The 18,703-nt window shown below is 36.6% G+C and overlaps 1 protein-coding gene and 1 long non-coding RNA gene across 3 annotated transcripts in view; one reads left to right on the top strand and one right to left on the bottom strand.

Moving 5' to 3' along the window:
• LOC310898856 (uncharacterized protein) overlaps window positions 1–18,703 on the bottom strand; it is a 301,549-nt gene that overhangs the window by 48,737 nt on the left and 234,109 nt on the right. The window lies entirely within an intron of this gene.
• Window positions 1,533–5,172, top strand: LOC310898858. Of its 2 annotated transcripts, none has more exons than XR_014583811.1 (3): window positions 1,533–2,165; window positions 3,122–3,330; window positions 3,792–5,172. It is a non-coding gene; the product is annotated as an uncharacterized lncRNA (long non-coding RNA). The 2 variants fall into 2 exon arrangements; XR_014583812.1 differs by having other exon boundaries at window positions 3,122–3,579.

Below are 18,703 nucleotides of genomic sequence, written 5' to 3'. Positions count from 1 at the left end.
TCCTGTATACCTCTCTAGTTACTTCTAGAGTTACTTCATTGCAAAAGGTTAAAGAAGATATTAACTAATAACACAATTCGTTTTCTAAAAATAGATTGAAGTGATACTGCATTAGGCAAACATGGGGCCAGACTCTCAGCCAAAACCGAGCTCCTCTGCCATCAGTCATGGATTATGTGAAAGATTCTAGCTGGCAGAAAAATTGCTAAAGTTGTTTTTTGGCTCTGTTGGAATCCAGGGGGGGATTTGCCATTAACTTCTTTTGGGCCAGCATGCCCTTTAAATGATTTTAAAGATCTCCTGTCATGCAGAAAGCCCACAGTGACATGACACAGCATTATCCAGTATATCTCACATCTTCACTGCCTCCGTATACAGGCACTCCAGGACAGAACGTACTTGGGAAAGTGTGGCAGTGAAAAATGTACAGGAGAAGATCTGACTCAGAGCAAGGAAAACAAATCAACCATCTGAAGAATTTCTTTTTCTCATAAATTTTTAGAATAAAATTAAAGATGAAACATTCGCCTTGCTATACTGTAGATAGTTTGATAAAATATTGTTTTAAGAGATCCTAATCACATGACTACAGTCATTATAACCTAAATTGATTCAGAAGAGATTTAATTAATTTAATGCATCTGGCAGTAATTATTATTCTGCATTTATTATGTAGGATTTTTATTAGCTTAATGGTTTTATACATTTATTAGATAGCTACTGATGAAAATTTCAGTTACTCAAAAAATCTGAATAAATCAGCAATGACTTCTCTTTTTTTTGTTACAGTTTTATTAAAATGATTTGCCATTTTGGCTCTTACCAGTCATGACAGATTTCTGCTGCTTCATTGAGAAAAAGCTCTATCCAATATCCACAAAAGTTAGTAAGCAGATTCCATCCATTGCATTTCACTGTAAATTGTGTTAACAATATCTTTATAATGTAGCAAATCTTTCATTGTTCAAATGTAATTCTCAAGGATCACTTACTTCCATTTTATTTAATTTTAAAATAAACAAGTCATTTTAACACTTAGGTTTAAAGTTACCACTCATGCCTTTGACAAACCTTCATTTTTATTTCTCGGTATATTTCTCTATAAATGAAATGTATGCATTTCACATATCCAAGTGAAATTTAAAGCAAAATGTTAATTTACAATTGATTTTATTTCAGTAGTAGTATTCATAATATTAAAAAATGAAATATATTTTGATCTGTACAATTTAAAAGGAAATATTATGAAAGCTGTCACATAATCCTGATAGAAACATCTCATCTTATTCTTAAATTTAAAAAAAATATTTCATTTTTATGCTGAAATTAAACAATTATGACTCAGCTGTTTGCCAATACATCAGTCTCAGACTATTTCATTTGATTTTAAATCCAGCATCCTCTGTTTTGAGATAACATGTTATGGCATTAGTCTATGTAACATTGACTTACATTAGAAACAAATCTAAACTTTTTTTTTTTTTAAGTGAAACAATTAAATGCAATAATGCAGTGTAACGAGATAACTAGTTTTCATGGGTAGCTTCTGTTACTATGGAGAAAAATCTGTAGATTAGTCAAAACAACATATTATGCTGAAAATTAGCAGACAATGCCAGCTAGGCATTTACATCTCAAGTTAGAGGTTGTACAAAAGAAAAATTGTGTTCCCAAAATAAAAGACAAACTTGTTTGATATCCTCAATTTAGATTTTGGTTTTGGACCCTACTGTGTTAGTTCACAAGATCTATCTGACAACAGCAACTAAGAGACAATAAGCAGTATCAGCATATCATGATCACTGCACTGGATGATGGTAGGTGAGTTTAGTCAAACTGCATTTTATGCGGAGAGTCACTCAGTCAATATATGGCCCTGTATCCATCAAAATTACTGCTGTGCCCCAGACTCTACAAGAAGTTTGGAAAAAAATCTTTTCCACTATGTGCAGAATCATCTGACATTCCCCAAGTGGCCTTTCAACATGCTGATGGGAACCAAATAAGAGCTAGGGAGTATGCCTGCTTTTGAAGCTATGAGAGGAAGCACTGACGACTATTCTCTCTCTGCTTAGCTGTTTTGCATTTGCTGCCTACAGAAAAGCAATTTGCCTGTCTGCAGATTAACCTTGCCAGTTCATCAGCAACCTAGCTGTACCACAAAGGTAAAGAGCCATTTTCAGAGCTAACAGATTTCCACTTCATTTTGTACCTGTGCAACACACTGTTCTGAATAAAAGTTCTGTTAAACTTACTGTCCAAATATGGCTTAAAGTGTGCTTTTGTAAAATGGTGTTATGAAGGATTTCTTCCTAATATGCATGGCTTTTTGTTTAAGGATTTTTTTACACTATTAAATGATTCTTTCAGAGTGATTTCTATCTACACACAATTTAAAGTATTAGTAACTTCTAGATACGAGTTTTAAGGATACTCTTAATGCAAAAATGGATTTATTTTACATACAGATGAACAGTGCAGCAGTCTCATTCTTTGCAGTTTACAATTGATAAAAGCCAAGGTTAATTAATTAGAAATATTAAAGTTAGGATTAACTCTTGGACTTGATTCACAAATCATTGGCAAGCTGGTTGTTCTGGCACAAAAATTATTTTGATTTTTAAAAGTTAGCTTTAAAACAACAACAATTACTTTCAAAAATCCAAATGACTTGGAAGATGAAAGGAATAATATTACAAAACTCTTAATAAAGCAAATTCTTCTAGATTGTTCCAGTTGGAAGTTGAGGTTTTGTTCATATTTTATTTATTGCAGTAGTAACTTGTTTCTCTGGAGCCATTATTTTCATTGCATAGCCTTCCATTCTACTAATAAGAGTCTTTTTTAACTCTTAGTTTCATGGTTAAATGTTGAAGGGAAAAAATAACTCTGCAGTAATATAAATATGGGATGGAACTACTGGAGATTGTTTCTAAAAATGCTGTAATGCAGAAAATGAGATAGAAATGGTAAAATCTGGACCAAGATTTTATTTAGATTTGTTTTCCCAAAAAATCTTTTAGGGAGATCCTCCATAAACAACAGAATAGTCACTGTGCATGTTCTCATATCTCCAGCATCAACTTTCTGAACTTAGAAAACTTTTTTTTTTTTTTTCCAGGGGAATGTAAACACTTACGGGATTCACGTGCCATCCTGGAATAAAACTGCTGATAAAATCTTAGTATCATAATTATGGCCTAGGAAGAGAAAGAAAACAGGAATTTTCAAAAATAAATCCTGAAAGATGAAATTCTCTGGAAGAGGGGAAAGAATTGGATATTGCAGAGGTGAACGGATTGGATGGCAAATTTACTACGAGAAATAAATGTAGGAATCAGTAAAACAATATATTCTTTTTTTTTTTTAATTAAATGTGTATGTGTTCTGAAAGCAGTGGACAATGGATGAAAACTGGAAAGCAACAGAAATGATAAACTGTCATTGAATGCAAAAGGGAGAAGTCACAAAAGAAATGAGGAAATTTTAGATTTCAAGTTTCATTGTCAGGAAGCCTTACAGGCAAAAAGAAAATTCTCAATTCTAAAGAGACGTGTGACAGACAGTGATTTTTGGAAGGTTAGTAATGTTACTTTAAACCCTTGCCTTTTGTGTTAGATTAATATTAGATAAGGCTTAATTAAGACTTCTCACTTTCACCCTGACCATTAGAACTGTGAGGGAAAATCAAAGCTTTCACTCAGAAGGAAAGTTAATATTCCTTATCATTCAAATCAGAGTAATTTTGGAAAACAATCTCATAAAGGTTTTGTTCTCTCTTCCATTCTTAGTTTCTTCAGACATTCAGAAGATATCCAACAGATCGAGAACACCGGAGGATGAATCATCAACCATGCAATTCATAAATGAAATGATCTAATTTACATTTTCACAGACATATACATGGAGAAATTTAAGATATCTTATTATATTTATTAAGTAGCAATTGTTTTTTTTGTTTATTTCCTCATTTCCAAAGTGAGGAAAAATGACAAAAATTTTACCAAAGTCTTTTAAGATCATGATGTCTATACAAATACCTATTAAATCACTTCTGTCTAAAAAAAAAATAATAAAAAAAAATTATTGATTTATACCTTTGTTATGCTTATCAATTAATTTTTGGAATGATCTACCTTGCTACGTAGAATATGTCTTTCAAACTTCATCAAAGACTTTCAACAAAATGAAGGACTACGAATTAGGACTAAAACCTGACTTTATGCCAAACCTAAGCAACATAAAACACCAACAATACTGCAGAACTGCTAGTTGGTATCAGGAGGAGAAGCAGCCAGATTCTGTCCTTATATCCTATTTAGTTCTTTAGTAACTTAGGCTGTAAGGAAGTTAATAATATGAAATCAGGGTCTGAGCTTGGTAGTTACTCCACATCAAATCTGCAGTAGATACTTCAGCTGAATTATATGTTTCAGCTGTGACCTCGAGTTAAAATCACATAAAATTAAGAAAAATATACATTAAAACCTGATTTTCTGCATTAGCAAAAAATGTTAACCATTCTTCAAGCCTACATAAAAATTGCAGCCTCATTTAAGCTGAAAAACACTCACCTTCTCACTCAAAACTAAGCTCCTTGACCAAACATTGATGATAGATTGCTACTGCTATTTTATAAACATATATATTTTATATTTTATATAAAAAATATTCCATTTTTAAACTTACTCCTCATGTTTTGTTGGAGATTTTGGCTCCCACTGCTTTAGGAACAATGTGGAGATGAAGGGACAGGGACCCCATTATTCATTTTTAACAAAAGTGCAATGCTTTCAGAAGTAAGAGGGATTTGTGGAGTGACACACGTGTAATAGAGAGCAGAAAGTGCTCCTTTGTGGGCAAGTCCTGGAAAAAAGGGACCCATGACTCAAAGACACAGGTCTGATTCATATGACATATATTTCCAGCAAGGGTCTTGCACCTCCTAGCAACAGCAACTTCAAATGCCATGGTTATGGCTCTCCTTGCATACTGCCTTCTCCCCTCTCCTTCACTGTTGCACCCAGGCAGGAGCAGGCAGCCTGGCATAAACAGAGTTACCTTACCTGGAAACAGGGAAAGTGTTGCTATTGACTTCAAAAGGATTAGGACTTCAAAAGGATATTGGGATTTCAGTTTGGCTGGCTTTACTCTAACTACATTATGCAAAAGGTCTCTGGCTGCTGCTTCATTCTGGATTTTTATTCCTAGCATGTCCCTAAACATTTTCTCTGTTTTAACTTTAGCCCACATACAATAACATAGCACTAATTTCGTTCTACTGTTTTATTATTGCATGATATTTCAGTTAGAAAGATTTGGCTTCTATCCTCTGGCAAGGAGAATTGCTGATTTTATGAAATATTATCCATCACCTTAGATAAATTTGTTCATTTTGCAAAGTTCTTTTTGCAAAAGACTTAAAATAGAGGCATTTATAGTCTGTCCTAAATCATTTTTCAGCATTTTAATACATGGCTTACTATTTTGAAGCAGTCTTATGGAACTTATTATTAACTGTGCTTTTGTTTGCTTTTTATATTCATTGATGCTCAGATCCCAAAGTTGGTAAAAATCACAGGAAACTAGTCAGTCATTCATTTTTATAAATACATATGCATGAATCATAATTATACACTAACTCATAAAACCAGGAACTGCCAACAATAAAAATTGTATTCATTATCAAAAGAAAAGGAAGAATTTGATTGTGTCAGGCAGAAAGAGGCCTTTTCAGTGCACCTTTTTCACACTGGGGATTTTGGGGCATAGCAGGTAAACATAACTGTATATACCATAATTTATGTCTCAACACAGACTTTTTTTTTTTCCCCAAGATGCTGGGCTTGAAAGGTACTTAGAGCTGCCTGAACTATTTAGTTATGGCATTTCCTAGTGTGGAAAAGAAAAAAAGAAAAAAAGAAAAAAAAAAAGAGAAAGAGAGAAAGAGAGAAAGAGAGAGAGAAAGAGAGAAAGAGAGAAAGAAAGAGAGAAAGAGAGAAAGAGAGAAAGAGAGAAAGAGAGAAAGAGAGAAAGAGAGAAAGAGAGAAAGAGAGAAAGAGAGAAAGAGAGAGAGAGAGAAAGAGAGAGAGAGAGAAAGAGAGAAAGAGAGAGAGAGAGAAAGAGAGAAAGAGAGAAAGAGAGAGAGAGAGAGAGAGAAAAAGAGAAAAAAAAGAGAAAAAGAGAAAAAGAGAAAAAGAGAAAAAGAGAAAAAGAGAAAAAGAGAAAAAGAGAAAAAGAGAAAAAGAGAAAAAGAGAAAAAGAGAAAAAGAGAAAAAGAGAAAAAGAGAAAAAGAGAAAAGCTCTGTTGGCTATCCCTCAGTGCTTTTTCCCTAAGCGACAGGAAAAGGAAATTGAGATGACAGTGAGCCAGTGCTCTTGAGAAGTCAAGAGCAACTTTGATTTCTCTTAGGTACAGTCTGCTCTAGTTAATATGAAAAAATTTTCACTGCCAATTTCAGTAAAAACGTTCGCAAACCTTGTATTTCTACATGTAATAAAACATGACTAGATTTCATACTTTTACACACAATTAATGCCCCTTATTTTTATTTGTAATCAATTTACAGTCAAAGACAACAGAAATATTTGGATATATATATATATATTTTAACACCTAGAAATATTACTGGAGCAGCATCCCAAGTAAAATGAGCACAAGCTTCCATCCTCCAGAGGAATCCTGGAGGGAAGAATGCTACGCCTACATACATCCAGATTTTGGATTAAGCACTCAAACAAATATAATGGAGTGAAAACATGAGTGTAATATCTTTATGTAAATACAGTAGGAACTTCCACATGCAATAATGACTAAAGTCTGTTTTTCCACATGCATCTCATGTTATATCTACACTTGTATTGACTCATTAATTTTGGCCTGAAAGACACTTACTGTTACCCTTCAAGCTCAATTATAAGGATAAGATGGTTACTAAGACTGAGAAATGACTGCTGTCATTTAGCTTTGGTGCTGAATCAATTTTTAAATGAAAAAGAATTAATATGCAAATTAGCACTTTCAAGGAAACATTTAACTTTCAGGTTTTCTTACACTAATCTTCTAGTCATTAGTCATCAACCATCCTACAAACAGTATCTTTTGTAATCACAAATACAACATTTGACAGATCTCAACGTATTTTGCCAAGACATTTTCCTCAGGAAAATTTTAAATTTTGAATAAATCATCACATATCCATTATCTTCAGAGAGATAACAGGAAAAAAAGGCAAACAGAATTTTGTCTATTTAGTTCTGCTAACATTTCCAACTCCTGATGGCTTCTGGATAACTACTGAAGGCCCTCCTAGTAAGATTAGATTTTGATTTGATCTAAAGTGTTCCTTTCTAATGATATTCTGCAACTATAACAGATTATTCCCCTTTAAACTGAATCACAAATCTTATCCAGTTGGATTTTTTTGTGGTTTTCTTAGGAAAATGTGAAGTGCTACATGTAATGAAGAACAAAAAAAAAAAAAAAAAAAGTGATACATAGTTGAAAGTAGTATATACAGTAAAAAATGAGCACATTTGAAATGTGATAAATATGTCTACCACGAGGCCACAAAAACATGGTATGGACAACCACATGGAAGTAACTGCTATACACTACATCTTAAGGAACTCACCTCCTGATTGTCAAAAACTCTCTTAAAACTCGTGGATACTAGCCTCTCAGCTCTTTTTCACAAATTTATCCTCCAATAGTGTTTCATGGTGTCCTACAACCTTCATTAAACTACTAGGTCTCCACATTACTTATCGCGGATATTTGTTCCACAAGTATAAATAAATTGGAACAGATACCTGGGCAAAATTGTTCTGTGCTATCCAGACAAGAGGCTACAGATAAACTTCCCCATACTTAAATTTCATAGCCTACAAATAAAGAAGACCAGCATGTAATACAGCTATTTTCAGTCTTGTATATGGCATAAAAATGAAATGAAGAGTAAATGTATTTACTTTTTCTCACTACATAACATGAGACTACATGTCTCACTACATAATTTATTAGGCTGATGCTGCTCATTACTCCATCATTTTTCTCTCTGAAGTCTCTTACAATATCAAATGAATAAAATTTATATTTAAATTGATAATTTCAGACTGAAACATTAATATTCAAATCAAATATGCTGCTATTGTGATAGGCATTTCTGTTATCTCATTCAGTAGTCATTCTGGACAGTTCAGACAGGCTGTTACCTACAATAATAGAGAGCATTTTGCTTTTTAAAGATTAATTTAAACTCTATACTGAACTGCAGCAAACTATTTATTTAAGTGTTGATTGATTGATCCTGACAAAATAGATATATATATTTTTTTCTAAAGGAATAAGTAATATTCATAAAGCTGTAGCCAGGAACCTTACATAAGGCAAGGTAAGTAACATATTCTGGCTCTGTGGGAGGATGACCAGCCAGGTCAAAATGTGCAACTGTCTAATAAATTTGTAATACATTTCAGAAATTTATAAAGCAGCTAGGAAAGAAAAGAACTCTTATGACTAGCTTTGACAATCTTACTTCCTTTCTCATTTTCAGCTCATATCTCCATCTCTTCTCTGCATAAATCCCCTTCTGAATTTAAACTTACCACCTATTTGTTCATTCAGAGATGTCTTTCAATTTCCTTCATTGACAGTATCAGCGTATAGAGTCAAGTACAGGTATTATATCAATCCTACATATCATTTTGCAAGCCCTCAGCAGCCACATCCAAAGTTCTACACTTGCATAGTGGAGACTAACATTAAAAAAAAAAAAAAAAGTTTTAACAAATCTCAGCTTGCTTACTATATCTGATTTTTCAATGGATCCTATACTTTCCCATCACAAAATAACAAAAACAAAACAAAAATTGCCAGCAAATATTCATCCATTGTTTTTCTATCTTGAACATTTTTATGCTGCTGTTTTGAAAAAAAAAGGCAAATATAAAATATTTATTCAATGAGTGTATGTGTTAATTCAAAACAATCATTTGAAGAGGAAAAAAAGTCATGACTGTAGAAAGCTAAATATGAAAACTGCATTTGTTGTAGATACACATTAAAAATAGTTTTACAGCCCCCAACATTGTACGGATTCTAAATATTCATGTTCCTCTCAATTATTCTAGCATCACTAAAGTCTTAGCACTATTAAGAATTCCTACTAATAAACCAGCACCCAACTCACTTGGTCTGAAGTCAGTGAAACACAGTTTGAATTGGTGGCTGCATCAGAATCTGATGGGACTGAACTGGCTTGTAAAGAGTGGCTATATCCAACCCCTCCCCTTCCACTTCTCTTCTACTCAAATCTGCACCTTTTACATGCTAGAGCCCACCAAAGCTGGACCTCATGCTAAAACTGTCTACTCAATCTCCTAAAGAACTGCTTCCCAACTCACTGAAGTATTCAGAGGAGCTTTGTCTCTAGACATGGGTTTTGAAGAAACAGAGATGTGCAAACTGTTCTCATTACCTGTGCATATTAACCAGTAAGCTGAGCTATCAGATACTCTGCTTGTGAGAAGGAGGCAGTATGAATGTGTAATAATTATCTCCTTTGGCTCAGAGCAGTGTCATTCTTTTGCGTCTTTAAAAACTTGAGACATGAACTCTTCTTTAAGGTGAAATCTCTTTTTATCACTGTTAGAAATGTATTTGGTACAACCTTGGAGAAAATATTCATACAGTTTTTGAGGGTGCTCTGCTTTTCTGTAACACTAATGTCCCTTTACTTTTGCTTGACCCCATGGGTGCAGATGTGTACATGCATACACACAATTATAGAGGGTAATGAAATTAAAAGGGGATGGCACTGAAAATCAAAGCCTTCTATGTGTTTGGGTTCATGCTCAGAGAAATAGCAAGAACACAAGCCTCATCCCTCTGCTGAGCATGGATATTGCAAGACTGCACATCTTTCTTGGCACTATTTTGGATGGCTCAGGAGCAACAGAGAACTGCTCTAAGTAACAGTGGTAGTGGGGAAAGGATGGAGATCTTTTTTCCAAGAAAGAAATCAGGGTCAGTGTTTCACTGCTTCTTGGAAAGATGCTTTCCTACGCAGATGACAGTTTCTTTTGCATAGGAGTTACCGCATTTCATCTGCTACTGCTGTCTCCGATTATTAGTGCAGAACTGAACCAGGCAATGGACTCCAGTTTGGGGTACTAGATCACAGAGATTTGCCACAGGGGGCTCATTTGGGTCCCTGTATCAGTTCAGCCATTCCTGACCTCCAGTACTTCCCTCTGATTCCAGTAAGATTTAACCTGACGCCAGGCTTGCAAGTATTCTTATAACAAAAAATTGCTTGGGTATTAGATCACAAATGTTGTATATTGAAAGACACAGGTGTAATTCATTGGACAAAAACACCCTTTTAATGTTCTCAAGCAGCCTTGTGTAGTTTGCTGAACTGGTAAGAAATATCTTGACACATCTAGTCTTTCTTCTAAATGAAACACGAGAGGTTAGTTTCTGCCAAGAGCCCCCTGAGGCCGCTTTCAGTATGTAGAGTGAGTATGACTTTTACAATCATCTTTGGATCATGAGGCCACGGTCTGTCAGATGAAATCCTCAAAGGGATGGCATTCTGAGAGATTTAGGATGTTTCACTCAGTATATATACATATTTCTAGTGGAAACTAAAGCCTACTATTTTAATCTTCTCAGTTTTCTACATCATCTTTTTTTTAGTTTTCATTTTTCCCATAATCAGTGTTTGCTCCCACATCCAAAGTTTGACTATGAAGGCATGAGCACACTACTAACAATAAATATTTCTGGCATTTATGTTTTATGAGTAGCATCTGTAATTATATTACTCTTACTGTAAATAACATAAGCACTGATGCTTTTATGATGGAAATGAATTCAGAAGCCTGAATATTTATGAATTAGTATCTTTCCTCTAAGAGAATATGACGGCATTGAAAACATGCAATTACCAGAAATACCTATAGTGATTAAAATTGTAATTAATGACAACCACTCTTATTAGCATAAAATAAAGCAAATTACAGATAAGATTATATTTATATATTAAAAAAAAAAAAGACAATATATCACGCTTTCTACAGCCTAAAGTGCTTACAGGCTGTTAGTCTATTTGCCAACGACAGGTGGTGCAAAATACCTAGAACAGCAGTAAATCTTTCACATAGTGGGGTACGGCTATTTGGGGGGGGGGGGGGGGGGGGGGGGGGGAATAAAAACGTTAAGACACCATTAAAGCTAAAAACATAAATTAATTTCAAGCATAAAGGAAGTTGTTTTGCCTTCTTCAGAGACATATGATTGAGGATTATGGCATAATTCTGCTGACATTGGCAGAATCAATGCCTTATTGTGCAGTGATTCAGGAAGTTAATTTATAATGAAAAGTATATGTTTTCATTTTAACTCATAGTTTTGAGTTGCTTACAGCTTCCTGAAAACAGAGACACATATATCACATATCTAGACATCTCTGGCAGGTGTCCTGTCATTGCTTAAAATATTCAGCAGTGTGACCAATAATGCCTTTCCTAAAATGATGGAGACTTATTTATGCAGTAACTCAGTAAGCCAAAATAATTATTTTCAAATGTTCCTGAAGAAACCATACAAAAACTCTTATGCCTTTTAATACAGATGTTCAAAAATAGTATTTGTATAGCATGCATTCAAAAAATTGTCTGAACAAATTTCCCTAGAGTTTTAAATGGTTTCCAGGATTACAATAACGTTTCAGAAAGCTTTGAGACTCAAGAAAGTTAATTGTTATCAAAATACTCATTCAGATGTCATTACAGCTTTCCTTACAATAAAGGAAAATCCATTTTTACTGTGTGGCTTCCCTGTTCAGTTACTGCAGTTTTCCACAGTTGTAAATGTGAATGAAAGTTGTTTAATCATGGATCATTAGGGCACGTAGTTTTTAAAGCTGGAAAAATTTAAATATCTTGGGTGTAAAATGAAATTCTCTTCCAACCTCTGTAGTCTCTTATTATACTGCAAGAGTTGGTTAGCAGTCCCACGCATGGCTTTTAGAAAGCCACAGAAAAGTATTGACAAAGAAAGCAGCATAAGTTAGACTGGCTAGCAACTGTCTGTTGTTGCAGAATTTTCTTTGGAGACATCAGAAGTCAACTGTATGATTCACATTCTACAGAATATTTCTTTCTATGCAGCAATACATTTACTTTCAGTCCAAAACATGGCACTTCTCTTCATGCCCTTAAATAACACTTGGATGTTGCTATTCACACTTCCCACAAAAGACCACTACATACTAAACCCTGTTTTGATTGTCCATCTAATGTCATACTGTATTGGTTTTATGATGCAAGGGTTTGATAGCAGGGGACTGCAGGGGGTGGCCTCTGTGAGCAGAGTCCAGCAGCTGACCCATGTCAGATCAGAGCCAGCTCCAGCCGGCTCCAAAAGGACCCACTGCTGGCCAGAGCCAAGCCAATAAGCAATGTTGTTTGTGCCTCTGTGAAAGCAGATTTAAGAAGGGGGGGAAATAATAATTATAATAAAATTAAATTTAAAAAATCTGCTCCACAATGGCAGCTGGGAGAGCAAGGAGTGAGTGAGAACCAGCCGTGCAGGCCCCAAGGGCAGTGCAGCAGGAGGGCAGGAGGTGCTCCAGGCACGCAGCAGCAGTTCCCTTGTGGCCTGTGGAGAGGCCCCTGGTGGAGCAGGCTGTCCCCCTGCAGCCCATGGGTCCCACATGGAGCAGATCTCCACGCTGCAGCCCGTGGAGGAGCCCCCGGTGGAGCGGGTGGATGTGGCCTGGAGGAGGCTGCGGCCCATGGAGAGCCCCCACAGGAGCAGGCCCTGGGCCGGAGCTGCAGCCCGTGGAGAGGAACTCACGTAGGAGCAGGGGCATCTGCCACCTGTGGGGGACCCATGCTGGAGCAGTTTGCTCCTGACGGATGGACCCTGTGGTACAGAGCCTTGCGGGAGCAGTTCTTGAAAAGCTGTTGCCCGTGGGCAGCCCCCGCAGGATCAGTTCAGGAAGGACGGCATCCCCTGGGAGGGACCCCACATGGAGCAGGGGCAGAGAGGGAGCATAAGGGAGCGGTGGAGATGAAGTGTTGGGGATAGACCACAGCCTCCATTGCCTGTTCCCCTGCTCAGGGGGAGGAGGTGGAAGAGGGTGGATGGGGGGAATGTGGTTTTAGTTTTTCTTTATTATTATTTTTTTTATTTAGGTGTTTGTTTGTTTGTTTGTTTTTAGTTTCTCACTTCTCTAGCTTGTTAGCAATAGGAAATAAATTACATTAATCTGCCTATGCTGACTCTGTTTTTCCCCGATGATAATTGTAGAGTGATCTTGCTATCCTTATCTCTTCCCTTGAGCCATTTTCATTGTATTTTCTCCCTCTTTCCCCTTGAGGAAGGGGAATGAAAGAGTGATTGTGGTGGAGCTCAGCTGCCCAGCTGAGTAAAAACACCACGCATGTCTAGAGATAACAGAAAGACATGGAAAACATGGAGACATGGAGAGTTCACTGCATTTAACACTGGAGAGCTGCAACATATTTATCTCATTAACTTATTGGGGGAAAAAATAATAATAATAATACAACAAGCAAAGGTTTTAGTGCCTTTAAAATTGTGTAAGTTATTGTGTCATACTTCAACTGAGTAAACATCTTCTGATCACCATCACACTTTTAGGCATACGTGATCCGAGAGTTAGGTTGACAAAGATTCTTGGACAGTGCAAGGCTGAGTTTTGTGAAACCAGTGAAATAGAAATCTGACCTTACACACCAGAATCCACGGTCCTGAATGAAATGCCTAGTCCATGTCCACAGCCCTGGGCAAGATTTAGGAACCTCTGAGCAGAGTACAAGAAAAGCAACATGTTGAGCGGAGTAATCACCAGAAAGAAAAAAATTATGTCAAGGGTGAGTCTGACAACACTGTTTTACCTATAAACCATCTCTGCATTCGGGGTGAGAACTCTAGATGTTAATTTCCTCATGTTTTTTACTTAAGTGAGTGCCTACACTGGCAGGTGTCTGGTTCAGAAGCTGAAACAGACTGACAACAGCAACATCCTCAGGGGCTCCAGGTTTGTATCTGTGGGGCATACCAGACATCAAACTAACCTGGAGAAAAGCAGCATCCCTCTTTATACAAGGCTTTATAAATAGTAAATCTAAAATGTTCTTAGAGACCTTAAACATTAATCTTTATCTTTCCTGAGCATTTCCTATACCGACTTTAAATAAAATTCAAATAATCACACCATCCTTAAGATGCACTGAATAATAAAGCCAAGTGCATCTACATGACTGCCAAGAACTCCAAGCACCTGCATAACTCCCAGCTGACAGCAGCCTGTCAGGCATGTCAGATGCCATGAAATGCACTAAAAGCATAGAAAAATAAACACACAAGAAAAATCAGCAATTCCTCATGTCTTCTGCCTTCTATGTCCATACACAAACATTACATACTGCTACAGTGATTCAAAATCCACTTACACAGTTTTGTGGTCTTCATCCAGCAACTTATCCTCTGCCCAGAAAACACAAAATCAAATAGGCTAGTTGACAAAATGATAGGAATATCATTTAATAAACCAAATCAGGAAACTTAGCTAAAGTATATCTTGCAGCAGGTATTAAAAGCTAGGGTTAAGATTTTAATTTGGATAAAAGCACTTAAAATAATTTTCAGAGAAAATTAATTTTGATAAGGGAAATTACTGTCTAAAAATTTGTTCTTGCCACATTGCTTCTTTTTCAAACTAGTATTAAATCACAGGTGGATAACAAATTTCCTACAAGTAAGTTAAAAAGTTATAAAATATTTTCAGATAACTGTAACAGAAGGCATTTTGCAGATTATGGTACAAGGAATTCATTAAGTATCTGAAAGACAATCTCTCAAGTACCTTGGTAATTCACTTAAGTCTGGACTTTTGTTTATATAAAAATTTAATCTGTTTCTTCTTGAAAGACATTTTTCTTTATAAACCAGGATAAAATGAATGTTATATTTCATTTTTGCTAGCTTTTCAATATGATTGATGCAGACCTTTAATGCATTAATTTTACAACGTGAATTCATATTCAAATAGATAGTCTTGTTAAGAAAGATGAACAGCACCACAAATGCAAGACCTGAGTTACCCCTTTCTTCCCCTTCTCATCAGGAATTAGTCCATGGAAATTATTAGCACATGTAGTTTCTGAATGTCTAGTTCAGGTAGTTACAAGGTAAACTTCAGACAGAATTGGAAAAAGCAGTCTGAGGAAAAAAAATCCAATAACTACCTTAAAAAGTGTGAAGGATCAATGACAAATTTTCCTTCCCTTTAAAGAAATTATTGTTGATTTATCCTGTGTAATCATAATATTGTGAAACCCAGCAAACATGCTTTACCTACTCTGCTGAACAGGCTGTAATGTATTATGCAGGTCTCAGCCCTATATTGGCATTTACAGTTTATAGGCATAAGGCATGCACATATCCTTACAAGTCGCTCATTGGAACACGCTTCCCAGGGACGTAGTCACAGCACCAAGCCTGTCAGAGTTTAAGAAGCATTTAGACTACGGTCTTGGTCATGTGGTCTGAATTTTTGGGTAGACCTGTGTGGAGCCAGGAGTTGGATCCTGATCCTTCATGCGTCCCTTCCAACTCAGGATATTGCATGATTCTATGATTCTAAGTCCTAACTAAACACCAGTTGGGCAGGAGCTAACGTCTGGGACAAGTACACTTGAACAGGAACTTTTCTATGTATAACATGAATTAAAGCCCCCTTCCCCAGCCTGTGTTCACAATCCTACAACCTACCAGCCAAGGATGGAACATACGCAATTTACGTCTAGGAAAATGCTGTTGTGGGGAGGGACAGAGCCACAACATGTTGAACCAGGAGTTTGGAGGAGCATGGCAACATTTGCCACTGAACAATTGCCATGCAATTAGTACACACTCACTATTACCCACATCTTGCCTTCTTCTTGTATCAAGAGACAGGAGAGCAAGCCAGCATGCTGCGAAGAGCCACAGCACTGTAAAACAGTTTCTGTGGAGCCCTACGGATATCTGCACAGCAAGAAGTGCATTCTCAACACTTCAGCTGGACTCCTGGTTGGCCTGTGATATGCAGCTTAAGGACCACATTCTCAATTGGCACAGGTCCAACTAAATTCAGTCGAGCTGTGCTTTAGTGCACCAACTGACAATCTGAACCAATGCATTTGATAGGCAGCAAAAACCTGGTCAGTGGGCTGGATGAAATGCATTTGTCCCTAAAGAACACTGTATTGAAACATCCCAGTTTTGGTGCTATTGCTACCTTTCTTCTTACGCATTTGGTAAAATAATATAGTGTTCTTGCACCTAGCCTCAGTTAAAGTGAAGCTACAGGCTTGATGGTTATTGAACACAGACATAGCAGCTGCCAGTTTTGTGTAAACAGTATGCAAGGCAACACTTTTTTCCAGGGATCCCAAAGAAACGTTCTGCCAGAGTCATTAGAGAACAGGCTGCTCTCAAGAACTGACTCTATTCAAAGTCTGAAATAGACAAATCAAGAATTTTATCATGCTCCCATCCCTATGCACATCGCTTTTGTGCCAAACATTGCATTATCCCAACCAATTGGCCAACAGGGCATCTAGCCAAAAAGCAGAAAACAGTTCCCATATGAGGATACAGCAACAGGGCCTCTGAAGTCTTTAGCTAAGAATACCACTTAAGAGGAAGCACTTAAAGAGTATGCCAATATAACTGAACTGAGTATAGTAGGACTACTAGGGTCATTATAGAATCAGCCCTTAATACAACGTAACTGAAAATCCACTTCTGTAATTTCTCAGAATGAATCTACTGCTCAAGTTAGAGTTAAAAAAATAATGTGCAAAAGAATAAGTGAATCTGATTTTCTCTTTCAGCTGAAACCTTAATCTTTTAAACAACTGTTTTATTTTCAACTTTCCTTCCCATTCTCCTGGTTGTTTACCCTCTTGCCCCATATTCCCACATAATTTTATCCATTCAAAAACATTCAGTGCAGCTTCTTTTCGCCACTTGCCTTCCTTGAAAATTTACTCTTAGCAGGAAAGGTGGAGCAATCATCCAACCAAGATACAGCATATCAAAAAGGTCAAAGCACTACAGCAAAATAACATAAATCACAAAATATAATGGGCATTAAAATTCTGACACCTCACTGTCATGACCAAAATTGTAACTAGAGTGAGAAATTATATGGAATTAGCTTCATATTGATACGCTCTGAAGACTGTAATTTCATGGTGCCTGGATGTCATTTTCAGAACCTTCTCCCTTTTTGCAGTCCTGCAGGCATGCATTCAGTTACCATCTAGGGCACTTTAAATAGAAGAGGAAAGGAAAGATACATAAATGTTTTACCTGGAGTAAGAAGTCATGCCAATTTTTCAAACTTTTGTTATTGGTTCTGCTGTAGTCAGAAATCTTTGGTAGATATCTGATCTCTTTTCATTATATGTGTAGTGTTGAATCTCCCAGTAGAGAATATTAGGAAAAAGTGGATTTCAATGTCGTGAGTTGATTAGCCTCATGTTGCTTGCTTTCTGCTTAGCCCAACAGAGCAAATAGGACAGAACAGAATCAATCCAACTCATCGAATCCAAAGACATGATGAGAAGGGCAATATCTACCCATAAATCCTTTAACAGACAGCATGAGAGTTGAAGTGTTAAATGACCAGCAGTAAGTCTCACTTTTTTTTAAGGTGATATCACTTTTGAGGATCATTTGATTTAATTAAAGCACACAAGGAGGATTACTCTGCTGACATCTTGATTTAGGTGATCTAATTATACATGCAGTTTATGAGTTCCAGTTTGTTTGCTTTTTTCCTATATTCTGTTTTATGACTGTCTTTCACTCTCTTTGCCTCATGCTCCGCGTAGAGAAGAGGCAAGGGACTGACATCAACATGACTATCCCTGAATAAATGGATCGTTAAAGACTCTCAGCACTTCTGTACACCTTCACTTGGTGAGAACAAAAGGATGGAGGTGAGTCTGAGATGAAATCCATTTTCTCTAACCTCTTAGAAAGCAGCTGGGGTTTGAAGGAGTGGAATTTCTCCAGAAGCATAACAAAAAAGATCAGGTGTTAGAGTTAGGTCTTAAAAATCACAGAGCCTGAAAGACTTATAAACACAAAGAAAGCAGGAGTAGGAGCGAGGAACAGAAAGGATAAGGGGCAGGATATATCAGCTTAGGTTTACCACCATGCTCACACAACTGTGCTGCTGCCACACAGGAGCTGGCTCACATACAAATAGCCTGGAGCACAGGCGGAGGAGGTCATGTACCTCTTCACTAGCAGACATAATCTCAGTTATTGTTACAGCAATAAGGCTACCATAATGGAAGAGAGAAGGCACTTTGTCAGTGCAAAAAGCAGAGGGAGAGGAAAGTAAGTGAACCAGACAGGGAGGAAGCAAATAACATTACAGATGTTTGGTTGTAGTGGTATAGAGGAGAGGAGAATTTAGTTGTCTTGCTGCAGTGGGTGTGAGATACAGCACTGTTGCTTCACTGTAGGCAAAACATTTGGATATTCAGCTACATTAGGAAGTATAGAAACTGATCATGGAAACAGTTTCAATTTAGGGCAAATGCTGAATGATGTGTTTGAGAAAATCCCTGTTGAGTATAATACCTTTTATTCTGAAATTGGATT

This window comes from Anser anser (assembly GCF_964211835.1).
Source record: "Anser anser genome assembly, chromosome: 4".
Taxonomy (NCBI): domain Eukaryota; kingdom Metazoa; phylum Chordata; class Aves; order Anseriformes; family Anatidae; genus Anser; species Anser anser.
Note: the sequence above shows the minus strand (reverse complement) of the source record. Positions and strands in the feature narration are given on the sequence as shown.